This window comes from Chaetodon trifascialis, chromosome 17 (genome assembly GCF_039877785.1).
Source record: "Chaetodon trifascialis isolate fChaTrf1 chromosome 17, fChaTrf1.hap1, whole genome shotgun sequence".
In the NCBI taxonomy this organism is placed as follows: domain Eukaryota; kingdom Metazoa; phylum Chordata; class Actinopteri; order Chaetodontiformes; family Chaetodontidae; genus Chaetodon; species Chaetodon trifascialis.
Genome location: NC_092072.1, coordinates 1,123,520 through 1,141,001, shown reverse-complemented (window position 1 = coordinate 1,141,001; position 17,482 = coordinate 1,123,520). Strand labels below are relative to the sequence as shown.

At 50.0% G+C, this 17,482-nt stretch overlaps 2 protein-coding genes across 3 annotated transcripts in view; both read right to left on the bottom strand.

The window, feature by feature from the left end:
• LOC139345713 (glutamate receptor ionotropic, kainate 5-like) overlaps positions 1 to 7,614 on the bottom strand; it is a 120,881-nt gene extending 113,267 nt beyond the window's left edge. For both annotated transcript variants that reach the window (XM_070984506.1, XM_070984508.1), the window contains exon 1: positions 7,393 to 7,614. The gene's annotated coding sequence lies outside the window, so the exon portion shown is untranslated. The remainder of the gene's footprint in view (positions 1 to 7,392) is intronic.
• LOC139346064 (oocyte zinc finger protein XlCOF6-like) overlaps positions 1 to 17,482 on the bottom strand; it is a 341,081-nt gene that overhangs the window by 170,272 nt on the left and 153,327 nt on the right. The window lies entirely within an intron of this gene.

Sequence of the window (17,482 nt, the reverse complement as noted above, 5' to 3'; positions counted from 1 at the left end):
TGTGTGTGTGTGTGTGTGTCTCACTGTCTGTGTGTGTGTGTGTGTGTGTGTGTGTGTGTGTGTGTCTCACTGTGTGTGTGTGTGTGTGTCTGTGTGTGTGTGTGTGTGTGTCTCACTGTGTGTGTGTGTGTGTGTCTGTGTGTGTGTGTGTGTGTATATGTGTATGTGTGTGTGTGTCTCACTGTGTGTGTGTGTGTGTCTCACTGTGTGTGTGTGTGTGTGTGTGTGTGTGTGTGTGTGTGTGTCTCACTGTCTGTGTGTGTGTGTGTGTGTGTGTGTGTGTGTGTGTGTGTGTGTGTCTCACTGTCTGTGTGTGTGTGTGTGTGTGTGTGTGTGTGTGTGTGTGTGTGTGTGTGTGTGTGTGTGTGTGTCTCACTGTCTGTGTGTGTGTGTGTGTGTGTGTGTGTGTGTGTGTGTTCCAGTGTGATGGCTGCTAAGCTGTTAAAACAGCTCCTTTAAAGCTCTGCGTCCTGTTCATTAGCACATTGTGCCCCAGAAAAATACCCACAATCCCCTGGGAGAAAGGAACCACAGCCTGCTGCTACTTTCTGTGATTTAAAGCTCAAATCCTCCGCCGGTGATCACTGGCCTGCGTCACGTGACGCTCTCATTTGGCTTCTGGAAACTGCAGATCTGAAGCATCAGCGGCAGCTAATTGATTTTTTATCGTAGCCACGGGTAACGGAACCGAACCGCCGGTCCGACGTGCAGCCCGAACGCCTGCGGAGGCTCTGCTGAATAATCACAGCTCGTTCTTCACTGCTGGTTAGCATCGATTGTTCTCAGACAATTGTCTGAAAAGTTGGAGGACTTGTTTCAGAGTTTGTTCTGCTGCAGCCTTTAAAGGAGCGTCCCGTCTGTTCACCACCACCTGCAGATCGTCAGGGCTGTGTCTGATTTCACCTCCTGAAAGTGTCCAAGTGATCGTGTCTATCAATGCTCATTTTCACTGACTGATCCTTTCAGCTGAATCTGCTGTCTGAGCTTTTAACGTCCACAGATGTCGTGACATTAGTCAACAGTTACTGCAGATTGAGACTTTACGAACCTTCAGCCTCTGTCATGGCTTCGTTCCTCAGACGGTGAACGTTCATAAAGTATCACGTTTGTTCCTTTAAGCGAGTGGAAAAAGTGAATTTTTCAGTGTTTTGATGTCTGTCGAAGCCTCGCCTCGTTAAAGGCTGCAGGCTTCACTCGTGGCGAGTCGCTCAGGAGCTGATCAACGCTGTAATCTGGACGACTTTCCATATATCGAGCAGCATCTGCTTCATCTCACACTCCACGTTCTGAAGCCTCTTCATCTCCATCTCCCATCGGACCTGAAGTGCACTTCAGAGGCAGAATCGATAAGAGATCAGAGCTTCCAGGAGGACTCGCGCTCCTCGTGGAAAGGTCAGGGCGTCCATATGTGAGCAGCGCACCGCTGCTGCACGGCACTCAGACAGACTCACACCTGCGCAGGTATGCTAACGTTCAGGGCGGGCACTCAGGTTGACAGACGCTGACGGGGTTTCTCTTTACTTACTCTCTTTGGCTCTTTTGTATCTTTGTCCAAACATTTTAATGTCGTGTTGTGCGCAGAAGCTAAAGCGAGATGAAGATTTGACAGTTAGCTGACAGAAATGTTCTGATTGGCTGGTTAGAAGACAGGATGTGACAGGATGCACTGGTGGCTACTGGTGGCTGAGGTTGGCTGACAAAGACTTCTTGGGGCTACTGAGGGCAACTCATGATTCTCGAGACCAGCCAATGGCCTTGTGACTACTGGGAAAAGCCAGAAGCTACTGGTTTTTACTGGAGACTGCAAGATTACTACAGGTGAGGACCACTGGTGTCTACTGGGGACGTAACTCACGGCAACTACTGCTGACAACCAGTGAGTCCTGGGGGCTGTTCCAGGCTACCAGTGGTAACTGGTGGCTCTACAGCACAGATGGATAAAAGCACGTACGAACATCACAGATTTGCAGATTGTGACACCTGGAAGCTGTAACGTGATGCTTGACCGGAGCAGTCGTCAACACAAGCTGCTTCACGAAACGCAGTTTACAGAGAGCATAAATAAGTAAAGATGTGTACACGCCAGGTCGGCTGCAGGGAGAATCAGACCCAACAACCCTCTGGAACGAGATGAACAAAACCCAAACACACGATGACACTAATTTAGATAAACAAACAAATGTGCGCTCAGAGCGCCGGACCTGTAAAACATGACGGAGCACAGAGGCATCAAAGCACCATCCGTCAGCTGCAGCTCCACCGAGCATCCGTCAGCGTTCGTCTGCTCCACACAACCGCCCCGCCGGTTCATCTCAGCCCACGTGAATAATTCAGATCTTATTACCGACGCGACTCGTCATCAGTGGGACGCCGCGTTTCCACGGTCGTGGATAAATCAGCGTCCACATCAGATCTGATCTCCTTCCTCCTGACCTTTGAAACATCAGCCCAGCAGCACAGAATCACATGTGATCTAACATCATTACAGCAGCGAGCGGCGTCAGAGCGAGGCCCCGACACACGAAGAAGGTCTGATTCCTCCATCAGCTGGAGCTTCTTTCACAGTCAAACAACACAGAGTTAAAGTGAAATTCACCAGTGATATAAAAACAAATGAGCTCTGAGAAATGTCATGAAACCAGCATATTTCTGAGTTTAATCCTGTTAAACGCAGACGCAGCTCAGACTGACGTGACGGCTGAAGGCTGCTGGTTTTCAGCGCTCAGAAAAACAGCTGATATTCATCAACAACATCTGCTCGACGCTTCAGCTCTGCAGAAATAACTCCAGATCCAGACACTCCCGATCGAATACGAGCAGAAGTCCGACCAATCACTTGCTCTGGCTCGGCTGTAAACATCCGATGTGACGCTCAGCGCTGCACACAGTCAGAGATTCAGTTTGGATCTGCAGCCTCGTTACGATCGCGCCGCAGCTCGATTTCTGCGCTGAACGATAAAGAAGAAAAGCAGCCAGCAGCATTGATGTAATGAGCGCTTTCTGCAGGACAATGGCCTCTAAGTAGCACTTTGATTGGCCTTGTCTTGTTTATCTTGTTTATTGTTGCAGCAGCTCAGCTTCTGCAATGAAAATAATGAGAAGAATGAAGGCGATTCAGTGAAGAGAGTGCTTTGTGCTTGACTTTTACCCAACAAAAGCTCCAATGGTGGAACTAAATCCTGCTTTATAACCTGTAATTCTTTTTTTGTTTTCCAGGCTAATTTGAGGTGAGCTCTCCCCGCCGCCCTGCAGCTGCTCGCCGTTCTGCGCCGTCAAAGCGTCCGTCTCCACTCGGAGCCATTAACAGTAAATAGGGGTGATTTTCCTTCATCGCGGACAAGCAGGATATCAATACGGCTCCCTCAATTATCGGCGCGATGCAGCGTGCAGCCCAGACAGTGACGGAGGAGCTGTGGCCCCCCTACACCCTCCATCTGCTGAGCCCTCTCCACCTGCGCTGCGCGCAGGAAGAGGAAAAATGATGGAGGCTCCATAATCGTTATCTTCCTCCGCCGTTACTTACTGCAGGTAATAGTGTCCCCAGACAGAAGCTCTTTAGGAGCCGCCGCTGATTGTGGACCCTAATGGAGTCTGGATGGATGTGGCGAGTTTGAAGGCAGAGCCGCTCCGAGTTAAAGCCGCTGCATGATAGCGTGTTTAACGGCTGAAGGATGGAGCCTCTGGCTTCAGAGAAACGTCCCCATTTCACCCACATTCACTTCAAACGTCCTCCTGCAGAGTTTCAGCTGTTTGCTGGATGAGTCACCACAAACAGGTGAGTCAGAGGCAGAGCGATCCACAGCAGCCGTCCTCAGCCGCCTGAGAGGACGGAGCGATGGACGGAGCGTCCCGAGCTCTGCTGATGGACGGAGAGCCGGGGGACGCCGGACGCCTGGTGGACACGCTGAACTGCCATCTTGTTTTCACGTGCTCACGCTCATGTCACTGTTTTCTGTTGGGGAAGGGGGCTTTCGCCCCCCCACACTGAGCCGTTAGCTGCGGTTAACGTCAGGTTTGTCACATCGATGTTGACTAAACAGTTCTTGTTTCTGCCGCGCAGCTGCGTCCACGTCACCGTCCACGCCGTCTTTCTGTGGCTGCCGTCCTCGTTCTTAGTTTAGAGAACGAGTTTCAAGTTTTTACAATGTAAAATACACCAAAGACAAGCTGGACGGACGTCTGAGTCCACAGGAAGGTCTGAGGTGACTGCACGTGGATCAGAGACAATCCATTAAGAGTCCAAACGCGTCTCAGGTGAGACGAAACGTCCAGATGCACCAGAACAGCTGCTGGTTCCAGTCTGTCATCACGCTGCTTTTTGACGATTTTCACATAAAAAACACATTTTTATGAAATGTGCTTAAAACACTTTAATGCAAACAAGCTGCTGATGTCACCACTTTGAGTCCACACCAAACATTTATGCTCAGGTGTTGCTCGTCCTTCCTTTTCTGCTCCTACTTCCTGTCAAAGTACACATGAAATCAAACCCTTCAAAATAAAACGCAGGTACACCGGCGCCTGGATTACGAGCCGACCTCCTGACGAAAGCAGCAAAAGGCTGACTGTCCATCACATCACCTCGTCCACAGCTCTTCATGGACAGGCACGCTCGCTCATAATCAGCCAATCAGGTCGCGCAGGAGCTCGTCTCAGCACGCAGCTCGCCGCGATCACTTCACATCAAAATTCACATCACACACACACACACTCGCAGCCCGTCACCGAGCCTCAAACGCACACGCAGCAATATTTGCTCATATGCATGCACACACATGAACACACACACACGTGCGCACGCACACGCATGCACACGCACGCACACACACGCAGGGATCCAGCAGCTGAATAAAGCTTTATTGATTCTCTCCTCCTACGCAGGAGCATCACTTCGAGGCTCGTTCTGTTATCAGACATGAAAAACATGAAAGATTGAAAGCAGGGAGCGCCGCGCCGGACCGAACGCCCACCGTGACGCACTCAGACACGCGAGGAAGAGGAGGAGGAAGGAGGCTGCAGGAGAGGAGCATGGAGGAGCCGGGGATAAAGGAGGGGAGTGACAAAGGTGAGATCAAAGACTGTATGGAGGGCAGATGAAACACCTTCAGCCTCATTCTCACTGGATTTATGTGCGTGGAGGCGGACTGCTTCTAATTTATTCTTCACCTGCTCTGCTCGCTGACTTTAATCCCGCCTGGAGCTCATATGTGGCTCATTTTTCACCTCCACCCCCGTAATAATTACACCGCAGTGACCTCCTGCTCCTCAGCGAACCCGCCTGTCATTTAAATTCCCTCCCAGTGTCTCAGAGTTGTTCCTTGGTGAAGCTGCTGGTCTTTCTATGGTTTTACTCACATGGTTTTTTTAATCAACTCTGTGGGACAGTTTGCATCTTAAGTCAAACACACAACACCAACATACGGACGGAGAAGAGAGGACTGAAAATATGAAGAACGGTAGCATCGCGGGTCAGTGAGCGAGCCAGCGTGGAGGCAGCACCTCCAGGTCCTGATCCAGGACTAAAACCTCGCTGACGCCTGTGACCTCGGTGCGGGTGGAGACCTCCTCAGCAGTGAGTCACCTGGTTTGCTTCAGACGATCTTTTTAAAACATCTAGTTTCACCGTTCAGCCAATATTTCAGCTCTTCAGCAGCTTCTAACGAACACCTTTCCCAGAAGGCCACAGACTGCGGCTCAGCGGGTCAGGTGTCTGTGGTTAGCACACGTCTGTCCTCACAGCAGGACGGAGACGACGGATGTCTTTTTCAGGACGACAGAAGGAGAGATGGACGGAGGCTGAGCAGGAAGTGACGTCATGAGTTCGGCTCGTTTGTGGTTTCGAGCGAGGTGACGCTGCTCACAGCGATGGATGTTCTGTCTCCAGCTAGTTTCTGTGTGAGTTGATTTTCATAAAACAAACCAAGAGCTCCCTGAGAGGAGGAAATCAAAGATCTGATGGCACGACTTAAAGTCTGCGAAGCTCCCAGAGGACCCACGGCGCTGTCGTCCTCCCCCGCTAAGGCAAGCGAAGGTTTCCAACTCGGCTTTGCCCTCCGTCAGAAACAGAGGACGCACACATCAAACAGTCCTGCTCGCTGCTTCTGGCTGTGCATCGATCCCATCAGAGGTCAGTCTGGTTGACCTCTGACCTGCAGAGTACCCGGAGACGTCCCAGCATCCGTCCACTTTGACTGACAGCTCCCTCGTTTCTCTGACTGAACGGCGAAATAAGAGCAGCAGCAGAGAAGGAGGGAGGATTTAAGCTGATGGCGTGTTTGATAAGAAGCCGTGTGACGCTGAGGCGGTAAACATCACCTGCCGGCCGTGTTTTAACGGCGCCATTAAACAGCGTTTGTCTCACGGCGCCGTCAGAGCCTCGGAGAACATCGTTCTCCAACGACCTCCAACACTTTGAGTCCAGCAGCGCTTTCTTCTTCTTTGTTATCATTAAAGGTTCATTCAGGTTTATTGTGAGCTCTCATGTCTCATAAACGTGCACGGCGTGGCTCGCTGGGTGCGCTCCAGCTGCGAGCGCGACGATCCTGTTTATGAAGAAAGCGACTCAATCAGCTCTCTGCGTTTGAGTCCTTGCGTCCCTGAATGTCCACGGTGGAGGTGACGAGTGCACAGCAGCACCACCCACACAGCCACAGGTCACACACTGATGGGAGACACACATCATTATCCTTTAAGGACCACAGAGACAGACTGCACACGCTGCAGCAACCACCGTCTCTAAATGCTCAGCACGTATGTCCACACCAGGCAAAGACAGACCATGTCCACACCAGTCAAAGACAGACCATGTCCACACCAGTCAAAGACAGACCATGTCCACACCAGGAAAAGACAGACACATGTCCACACCAGGCAAAGACAGACACATGTCCACACCAGGAAAAGACAGACACATGTCCACACCAGTCAAAGACAGGCCCTCCTGGTCCACTGAGGCTGAGGCAGGTCAGTCCTGCACCGCCTGCTATCCCACAATGCTTTTAGTGGCAATTAGCATAGAAGATAAATGGAGCCGGAACATGCAATTATTCTGGGAAAGATATGTGTGTGTGTGCGTGCGTGCATGCGTGCGTGCGTGCGTGCGTGCGTGCGTGCGTGCGTGCGTGCGTGCGTGTGTGGGCAAAACAAGGAAACTTAAACATGAAAAGGACATCAGTCAACTTCTACTCCATGAAGACATGAAGACAATCACTGACAGCCAACAAACCCAACATCCATCAGCCGCATCAACAGTCCGCAGGACAAACAAAGGAAGACAGACAGAAAGGAGGAGACTGCGAGAGACAGAGGACGCCCAGCTGTCAAGATGGACCAGAGTGAGCGAGGGAGGCGAAGAGGCAGAGAGGAGGAAGAGCAAGAAACTGGTGTACTCACAGAATGAAGATGACGACACCAGGAGCCGATATCAAAAGATTCCCTGGGACGATGGAAGCCAGTTTAATCTTGGCGGGGTCCGGGACAGACAGATGGATGGACGGACGGATGGACGGCGGTGCAGATTATACGATCCACAAGGAGGAGAGCTGGGAAAAGCTCCGGGGAGAAGAGGACTTTTACAAAGAGGACGTGAAGCTTTGGGGAGCGTCTGCGAGAACCTCGAGGCAGCGATGTCTCTGCTCCGTCCTCTCCAGATTTGGTCCCTTGCTGTCTCTGTCTCTTTCTTATTTTCGTCTATCAGTCCCTTTTGCTTTTATCTCATGGAGCTTGACGGAAACTGTGGAGGCTGCAGGGAAACTTCCAGATAGGACACGTCCACTTTGGGAAGAAGAAGACAAATCTGGACGGAGGGAAAAAACGTCCTCCAGACTGAGGACAGGGCCAAAGAAAACACAGAGGACGGTGTTTTTGTTGTCGTGGAGCCAGAGCGTGAAAAATGAAGACTTCCTGGAGAAACTTCTGGATCTGGTCTGTGGGCGAAATGAAGAAGACACACAGAGTCCAAACACACTGGATTACAGGCGGGTGGAGATAATGGTGTGTGTCGGTGCACCTGCTCTGCCTCCGCTCTCTCCTCCTGTCTGCTTTTCCACCTGACTGCCAAGATTAAGGCATATAATCAAATTGTCTTAATTGGCCCTGATGGTGGCGACCAGCCAGGAGTCCCCTCTCGCTCTCTCTCTCCCTCTCTGTACGTCCCTTCCTCGCTCGCCCGCAGGGTGCAGGCCGGCCGGAGCGCCTGTCAGTCAAGACTCGGGGCTCCTGCAGTCGACCCTTCCTGCTGACTCACAGCTACTCGTTATCTTCACTGTCTGCTGTGACCCTGATCTCGCCATATCCTCCCCACTGCCCCGCCCTCTGCCCCTCCCTCCTATCGATTAACCGGGATGATTGACGGGATCCTCGCCGTCCCCTCGCCTCCGTTTTTTTCTTCTTCTGTTTTTTCCCTCTTTGTGTTTGTATCTAATCTCTCCTGCTCTTCCAGTGTCTAATCCCCATCTAGATCTGCTGCTGCTAATTGGTTTCAGGTGTCTCTGGCGGCGGCAGGAAGTAGAGTGGCGGAGGCGAGGGAAGATTTCACGCCGCCGTCGCCATTAATTAAAAAGATGATTACTCAGAATACAAAGATTAAAGACGAAAATAGGAAGCGCCGGGCCCGATAATAACCTGGTAGCGCTTTATAACTCCTCGCTCAGCTCGCTCGGAGTGTGTGTTTTGTTGTGTGCGCGGTCATTCATCCAGCAGCTCTTGGCGTGTTAAAAATGGCGGAGGAAAAGTTTCTGGGAGGTTTCTGCAGGTCGCTACATGGCAGAACGAGCAGCACGTCACCTCCTGCGAGTCCACATCCTGCAAAATCGTGCAAAAGAAAGAAAACAGTAAAAAGTCGCCTTGTTTTGTCCCGTTTTCTAAAACGACCTTATATCCACAGCATCGAGGCGGCGAGCTTCCACTTCATCACAGCACCGATCAGGATCCACGAGAAGGAACAAAGAAAAGGCTCCTCTACAGTCAGATAAACTCCCACGCTCCTCTGCGGCTCAAAAACCAAGTCCATCAAAAACACCCAGAATCCTTTTCCCCACGTCAGCGTCCGCGCTGCAGCAGCTGGGGACCGCTGGAGCTTTGCACAGATGCAGTTGCCATGGCACCCCTGAGGAGGATGTGTTGATTGGCTAAGGGGCGGTTGAGGGGGTGGAGGCCGGTCAGTGGGGTCACCAGGAGGGCTCACACCTGTGGCATTCTGGGTAATGATGGATGTTAACGTGACGCTGAGGAGGCTCTGATGAGATCTGCAACGACAAGAAAACAGAGTTTGATTTTTAATCTGACAGAACAGAAAACTGCTCTGTGAAAAGCTCGTAACTCCCATTCTTAGGGAAGTTTTCACTTCAAGGGAAAAAATCATGTTTCATGTTGAAAACAACATTTAAGCTGAATTTAGATTCAGGTTCATGGAAATTATGATTTCAAAACTTTACTTTTACAAGGAGAAACTTTAGTGATCAAATATGGACGTCAACAAATAATATTCACAAAATTCACAAGACAAAAAGAAAAAGAATGAAATATAATGAAAACAAATGATGCAAAACAAGATAAGATGAGATAAAATCATTCTTTTTTAATCCCACAGAGGGGAAATTTGCAGCGTAACAGCAGAAAAGGGATTGTCTGATAAAAAGAGGCAGAAGAAATGATCGAATGATCAGACGACAGAATGATAAGAGGCTGAGGTCACAAATACTGATACTGATCGTTAGATATTTCTGTCTGCGTCACTTCTCACACATTCATTCAGCTTGATGTTCAACACGTCCTCATAACGAGACGACTGAACCGTCCAACTGCCAGTGACCCCTAAAAGGACATATGTGACAGTTGGAGCGTCCCAGAGACAGATGGACCTTCGTCGTCCTTCGTCCTCATGTGGTTAACGTTGTGAAATGGTCACAGTTCATTTAGGCGAGAAAGCGACCCGGTAGGTTCAGGAAAAGATCTTAGTTTTCGGCTAAAAGGACATTTCTGGTTGTGTGTTACTGTTAAAAATAAAGAACGTTAAAATACGTCAGCGTTGACCTCTGACGTGAACGGCGTCCTCCTGGGTGATCGTCCTGTCCCGTCCACCCGCCCCACCTTCCTCCATATGCCGACTTTGCTTTCGATACTACGTAGCCTGACTTCCTCTTTTGCTCCTGACATAATTACTATGGCCACTAGAGGTCGCCACCTAACAATAAACATGAATATGGATCGTAATGACCTGCTCGCACAGACGAGCTGTTCTCGTTGGGACGGGGTGTAAAAGTTGCTTTTGAATGGTGTTTTTGTGTTGGTGGACACCAGACATGAGGGAGATACAAGGTTTTCACTCGACCTGATTGTCTCGGTCTGTATCCATTACACATCACGCTCAGGATAAAAGCACTAAATGTTTGTTTCCACACAAGTGAGAAGATTAAAGAAAGATAAAGTGCAAAGAAAGAAAAGACAGACGTGAAGCAGATATCTCAGTTCTACAGTCGAGTTCAAGATAAACAACAAAGAGGATTATGGGAATCCAACGTCTTCACGCCAAAACGAGCCAACAGAAACTAAAGCAAGCCGACAAGCGCAGACATGACTGCAGTCGATAAAAGCATCTAAATGACAAGAGCGAGAACATGGAGGGAAACAAAGCAGCCGAGAGAGAACAAGAAGACGCACGAACAGAACGGAAAGACAAGTCTGAGGAGGAGGAGGAGAGGAGGAGAGGAAGAAAACACAGAGGAGGAGAGGAGGAGAGGGAGGAGAGGAGGAGAGGAGGAGAGGAAGAAAACACAGAGGAGGAGAGGAGGAGAGGGAGGAGAGGAGGAGAGGAAGAAAACACAGAGGAGGAGAGGAGGAGAGGGAGGAGAGGAGGAGAGGAAGAAAACACAGAGGAGGAGAGGAGGAGAGGAAGAAAACACAGAGGAGGAGAGGAGGAGAGGAGGAGAGGAAGAAAACACAGAGGAGGAGAGGGGGAGAGGGAGGAGAGGAGGAGAGGAAGAAAACACAGAGGAGGAGAGGAGGAGAGGAAGAAAACACAGAGGAGGAGAGGAGGAGAGGGAGGAGAGGAGGAGAGGAAGAAAACACAGAGGAGGAGAGGGAGGAGAGGAGGAGAGGAAGAGAGGAGGAGAGGGAGGAGAGGAGGAGAGGAAGAAAACACAGAGGAGGAGAGGGAGGAGAGGAGGAGAGGAAGAAAACACAGAGGAGGAGAGGAGGAGAGGAGGAGAGGAAGAAAACACAGAGGAGGAGAGGAGGAGAGGGAGGAGAGGAGGAGAGGAAGAAAACACAGAGGAGGAGAGGAGGAGAGGGAGGAGAGGAGGAGAGGAGGAGAGGAAGAAAACACAGAGGAGGAGAGGAGGAGAGGGAGGAGAGGAGGAGAGGAGGAGAGGAAGAAAACACAGAGGAGGAGAGGAGGAGAGGAGGAGAGGAAGAAAACACAGAGGAGGAGAGGAGGAGAGGAAGAGTGAGAGAAAACACAGAGGAGGAGAGGAGGAGAGGAAGAAAACACAGAGGAGGAGAGGAGGAGAGGAGGAGAGGAAGAAAACACAGAGGAGGAGAGGAAGAAAACACAGAGGAGGAGAGGAGGAGGTGACTCAAAGCAGCAGAGTCTGACCTGAGCGCTGTGATGTCAGACCAACCATCAGCCAATCAGTGATCTCGTATAATCATCTGAGAAGTCAGAGTGTGAAGGTGAAGTTCTGGTTTGAGCTGAAGTCAGTGAAGAGCAGCAGAGACGAAGGTCCGCCTGTTTGGACGTCTTTCATCTGCCAATCAAACGCAGCTCCTCGCTCTGCTTTCGCTTCTCATCTCAAACTTTGATCCAACAGAAGTCATTTTAATTTAACGTCGTGTTCCAGCTTTTACAAATTTCACTTCCCCTTTTTCACTTTGCAGAGACAAATTCTGAATTCTGTCCGCAGAGTCGTGATAGTTGGACTAAAGTGGAGCATTCATGTGATTTCTTCCTCCGAACTGATTCATGAGAGACCAAATAATTCTTCATCTGTCGTCTGTAATCAGACTCTGCCGTCAAACCCGCAGGTGGATTATTCTGAAGGCGACACCTCGGCGACCATTTCTTCACTTGATGGTTTTTTGTGTTTTTGCCGCCAGCGTTTCTGGCGTCCACATCAATAAAGACTTTCTGAGCTGAGCTGAAAAGAGGAAAAACAAAAGCTCTGAGTGGGAGGCGTCGCCTGCTCATCACTTCGGTCTTTTGACATTTTCTATTCAGTAATCAACAGTGAAGTGGGGACACTGCAGGTTTTGTACTTTAACTGTTAGGCTGCCAGGACCCCCACAGACCCCACAGACCCCACAGACCCCCACAGACCAACACAGACCCCCACAGACCCCCACAGACCAACACAGACCCCACAGACCCCCACAGACCAACACAGACCCCCACAGACCCCCACAGACCCCCACAGACCCCACAGACCCCCACAGACCAACACAGACCAACACAGACCCCCACAGACCCCACAGACCCCACAGACCAACACAGACCCCCACAGACCCCCACAGACCAACACAGACCAACACAGACCCCACAGACCCCCACAGACCAACACAGACCCCCACAGACCAACACAGACCAACACAGACCCCCACAGACCCCACAGACCCCCACAGACCAACACAGACCCCCACAGACCCCACAGACCCCCACAGACGCCCACAGACCCCCACAGACCAACACAGACCCCCACAGACGCCCACAGACCAACACAGACCCCCACAGACCAACACAGACCCCCACAGACCAACACAGACCCCCACAGACCCCCACAGACCCCCACAGACCAACACAGACCCCCACAGACCCCCACAGACCCCCACAGACCAACACAGACCCCCACAGACCAACACAGACCCCCACAGACCAACACAGACCCCCACAGACCCCCACAGACCCCCACAGACCAACACAGACCCCCACAGACCCCCACAGACCCCCACAGACCAACACAGACCCCCACAGACCCCCACAGACCAACACAGACCCCCACAGACCAACACAGTATGTGGCCCACAGGAGGAACCAGGGATTGAACCACCAACCCTACAGCTGCCTTCAATCTGCAGCTCAGCCATCGGTTTGACATTCAGAACAAACGGAGCTCTTTGGACTATTTAACTCCAAACATGTCCTCCAACCTAAACGATGTCAACATTGTCTCCTCTGGACTGCCCCTTCCTCACCTCCCCTCACCTCTCCAGCGGCCCGCCTGCGGGCCGTAGCAGAATTCAGTTAATTTTTCTTCCCGTCCGTTGAATCAAACGCGACCTTAACGTTAAACTCGTATGAAACATCGTGAGAAAGTTAAGATTCACCTGAATCGATCGATGCAAACTTTCTAATCCCAACATGAGGCTCCATAAACGCCTGAAACGGACGTAAAACCATTTTTAAGACTGACGCTGTGTTGAGGAAACTCACCGCTGACGTCTCTCATTGATCCACCGATCGATAAAACGTCCAGGAGATCCACTGCAGCGAAGACATTTAGTCCAAAAGGTGAAAAAAGTCCACAGAAACATGTTTCCTCCTTAAAATTAGCTGCTCGTCCTCCGCCTGCCTTCTGCGTTTCCTCGTTACTTCCGGAAACATCCACAGAGGCACAGGCCTCGTTTGACCAATCACCATCTGCCAAATAGCCTAGCAACCAGAGCAGCCAATAACAGGCTGAGCTGAGCAGAGGGGCCTCGTTCTGTTTTTAGTGAAGCTCGAGCCAATCGCAGCAGAGTTTGCGGATGACTGACGCTTTGACTATCCAATGAGAGTCTGAACACACAGATATTCAAATGAAGGAGTTCAGCGGTAAAAAGACGTTTCACACAATGTGACGTGATCTCAAATATAAAATACACAGCCATAGTGTAGATAGAGAAACCTTAAAAATGAATGTACACGGCCAAAATTTAGATCAGTTTTTGTTGAACTTGTGTTTTCCAGCTAATAAGATCCAGATGAGGTCGCCTGAATTTACTAAAAACATATTAAAATGAAAAAAGACAAAACACTGTGAACAGTGTGTTCAAACTCAATGCCAGCAGCACTTAAAACCCGCACACACACTCCAAATGATTCAAGAACATTTGTCTTGGATGGACGTTTCAGGGTCTTTTTCAGTGGACTGCTTAGTGAGACATTATTCTGCATCGTGTACACACACCTGCAGTTTTTTAAGGTTTTATTTTCTCGATATTCACATTTCAGTGAAATGGGACCAGTTGGTGCAGTAACATGTGATACTGTAGAAACCTGAGAGTACGATCGAGGTAGAAGAAGTAAGAAGTGGACATTTCAACGCTGCTTTGAGACGCAGACGAACCCGCAGCGCATCGTGTCCTCTGAGGTGGTTTTGTGCTGGCAGAAGACAGACTGAAGGTTTCAGTTTCAGCTCTTTTCTACTTGACCTGAAGCTTTCCACGAGCTGAGGCAGAGAGCGTCAGGGCCACTCATCTCCGGCGTCTTTGTCAGACTCCATTACATCGTCTATTAAGTAGTCCTTGTATTCAGAGCCAACCCCTCCACTCAAGAACAAAACTCTCTGCCAGGCTGTGCGAAAGGACGACTCGCTTTCATGTCTCTATAAATACGACTGCCGCCGTGACATGAGCAAGACAGCAGCGCCCTTCTGCAGGCGAGCGCTCGGCGGCGTGGGCGTTTTCTCAGGCAGTCCGGATTCATGGGATTTACTTTGTTCGATGCAGCACTGATAGTGATAATACTGCTCTGAAATGATTGATTTGCCGGTCACATGCTCTCAGTCTGAAGTGAAATTAGTTATTTGCCTGTTGTTCGTGTTTTCCAGTAAATATCTGAGTGAGTGACAGATTTAAGAGGCATGTTGGTGAGACACTCAGAGTCTTAAAAATGTTCAAATATTTGCATGAATTTGTGAGAAACATGTTTTCTTAAAACAAAAGACAGACGCTCCTGTGTCCCAGAGACGTCAGAGGCTCTACCACGAGGACGCCTCGGGCTCACGCTTATCGAACTCTCTGAATTATCCAAAGCAGCAAACACAGAAAAGCGTCCGTCCTGACTTTAACTTTCAGGCATTAAAACGACACAAATGTGATTCAGTCTTAGATTCAGCTCGATGACGGTTTTCTTCCACTGACGCTCTCAGTACAGTAAAAACTGCACATAAATCATGAATAAAGACCAAGTGTGTCGTGTAGAAGAGATGTGATGAGAGTGTGTGTTTTGACGCCCACTAGAGAAACTGAAGTACGAATAATAATTATGGTACAATTTCAGCAAATGTGCTTTGGAAATGCAGTCGTCACTCTGTTTGAAATGACTGTGATTACTGCGATTTAATATCAAACTCTCCTCCGAAAAGTAACCTGCACTGGAATTATCATTAATACCCAAACAGGGAGGATGACAAGCGGAGCTGTTTAACACAAAGCAGCCAAATGATTCTGTCTGCTGCTTCAAACTGTTTTTTAATCTCCATTACAGTGAGCTGATTCATGCAGGCAGCTCGGCGCAGAGGAGAAAATCTGCTGTTTCAACGCTGCACACTCACTTATTGCATAACATCACCTGTAGCCTGTCTCTGCTGCATGACGGCGACAGCAAATAACCGCAAATGTCAAACTTCAGGACTTTTCAGGATGCACTTTCATTTAAAAAAAAAAGATATTTTTGAACCTTTTCTAATATTTTTGACTGGAACTGAGGTTCACCAACACATGGCTGGATAAAGGAGATTACTACATGGACGCAGGAACACCTCAGAAAACCGCTGTCAGTGAAGAGTTTGCAGCGTTTTTAGAATCAGGGTTGTGCTTCAGACTTCAAATTGTAAAGGTGTGTCGACATATAGAATCATTTAAATGACTATATTTCCATGAAACGAAATCAAAATGTAACCAGACGTCTAAACACCTTTCACTTCTCAACCAAATTCAGCCATGTTGACCAAAATGCTAATGCTAGCATGCTAACATCACACTGCCAAAGCTAACATGCTGATGCTTCGCAGATAAAATGTGAACCGTGTTCACCATCATGTGTTCACTCGCTTACATTTGCTAATTAGCATGAAATACAGACTACATGTGATGCTGATGGGAGCGTCGTTAGTTCAGTTTTGCAGGTATGTTTTCAGAAATCAAAGCAGTGGACAAATTAAAACTGTTAAAAAGCTCATCAGATCTTCTGGGAAAGATGAATGTTTGTGTCCGTCAGTTCAGAACGTGTTGAGATGTTGGAGTCTGGACCAACGTGGTGGACCAACAGAGCAGCTGATGAGAGTCACAGGGTTCATCCTCTGGAGGCAGGAACGACACGTTTCTGATCGTTGGACAGGAGAAGAAGCACCGGGCTGACATCAGTGTCTGCAGGCCAAACCGAAGCAAAACCCACTGACTCAATGCCAGTTTACTGTGACACAGCAGCACATCTCAGTAAATGCCTGCGTGTCCTCTGCAGGTCGCTGGTGTGTAATGGAAATGAAATACGAGCAGCGTAAGCTCAGTTTGAGCTTGAAATGAATGCCTCAGTTTGCACAAGTCTTCATGTGTTTCTGGTGTGTTTGCAGTTCTCTGACGGGGTTAGAGCTGCTGCCGCCGCAGAGCTGCTGCTGCCGCCGCTGCCGCCGCCGCCGCCGCTGCTGCTGCTGCCGCTGCTGCTGCCGCTGCCGCTGCTGCTGCTGCTGCTGCTGCTGCTGCTGCTGCTGCTGCCGCTGCCGCTGCTGCTGCTGCTGCCGCTGCTGCTGCCGCTGCCGCTGCTGCTGCCGCTGCTGCTGCTGCCGCTGCTGCTGCTGCTGCCGCTGCCGCCGCCGCTGCCGCTGCTGCTGCCGCTGCCGCTGCTGCTGCCGCCGCTGCTGCTGCTGCATTATGTTTATGTGATGTAACGTTCAGGCTGCCAAACGTAACGAGCAGCTCTCTGCAGTGTTTCAGCCCAAGGTCATCTGTCAACAACATTTGGGGTACTGTAACACTTTTCACAACACCGTCCCAGTTACGTAACGCCAGCAGAGCCCAGCGGGCGCTGCAGCGCCGCCCTGATGGGGGGGGCTGTTTTAATAACTGTAACAGCACATGTCGTCGCTCCACACTAACACCCTGCACAGCTCCACATCACTCCATGCTCGATTGCTTCTGACCGTACCTGAACACATCACCTGCTTTCCTCAGTGATGCGTCACAGTGGCCACAAACACCCGACACTAACCCTGAACGGTGAACTCGCTGTGCAAAACGACACCTCCTGATCGGTTTAGTCCGTTTACTTTGTGCAGCTCTGCTTTGGTGCAGATGAAAGATGAAACCAGGTGGAAGATGGAGCTGCTGCTGGCTGTGGAGAAGCAGCACAGTCTGAGTTTTCTGCAGTTTCTAACTCGTCTGTTGAATGCAGAAAAACATCCTGCCAAAAAAACCTCCGATGATCCATTTAATCAGATGCCGCGACCCCTCTCAAACTCATCGTCAAACTGCAGCCCATCTGGCACAAGTTCAGCCTGATTCTACAATTAGT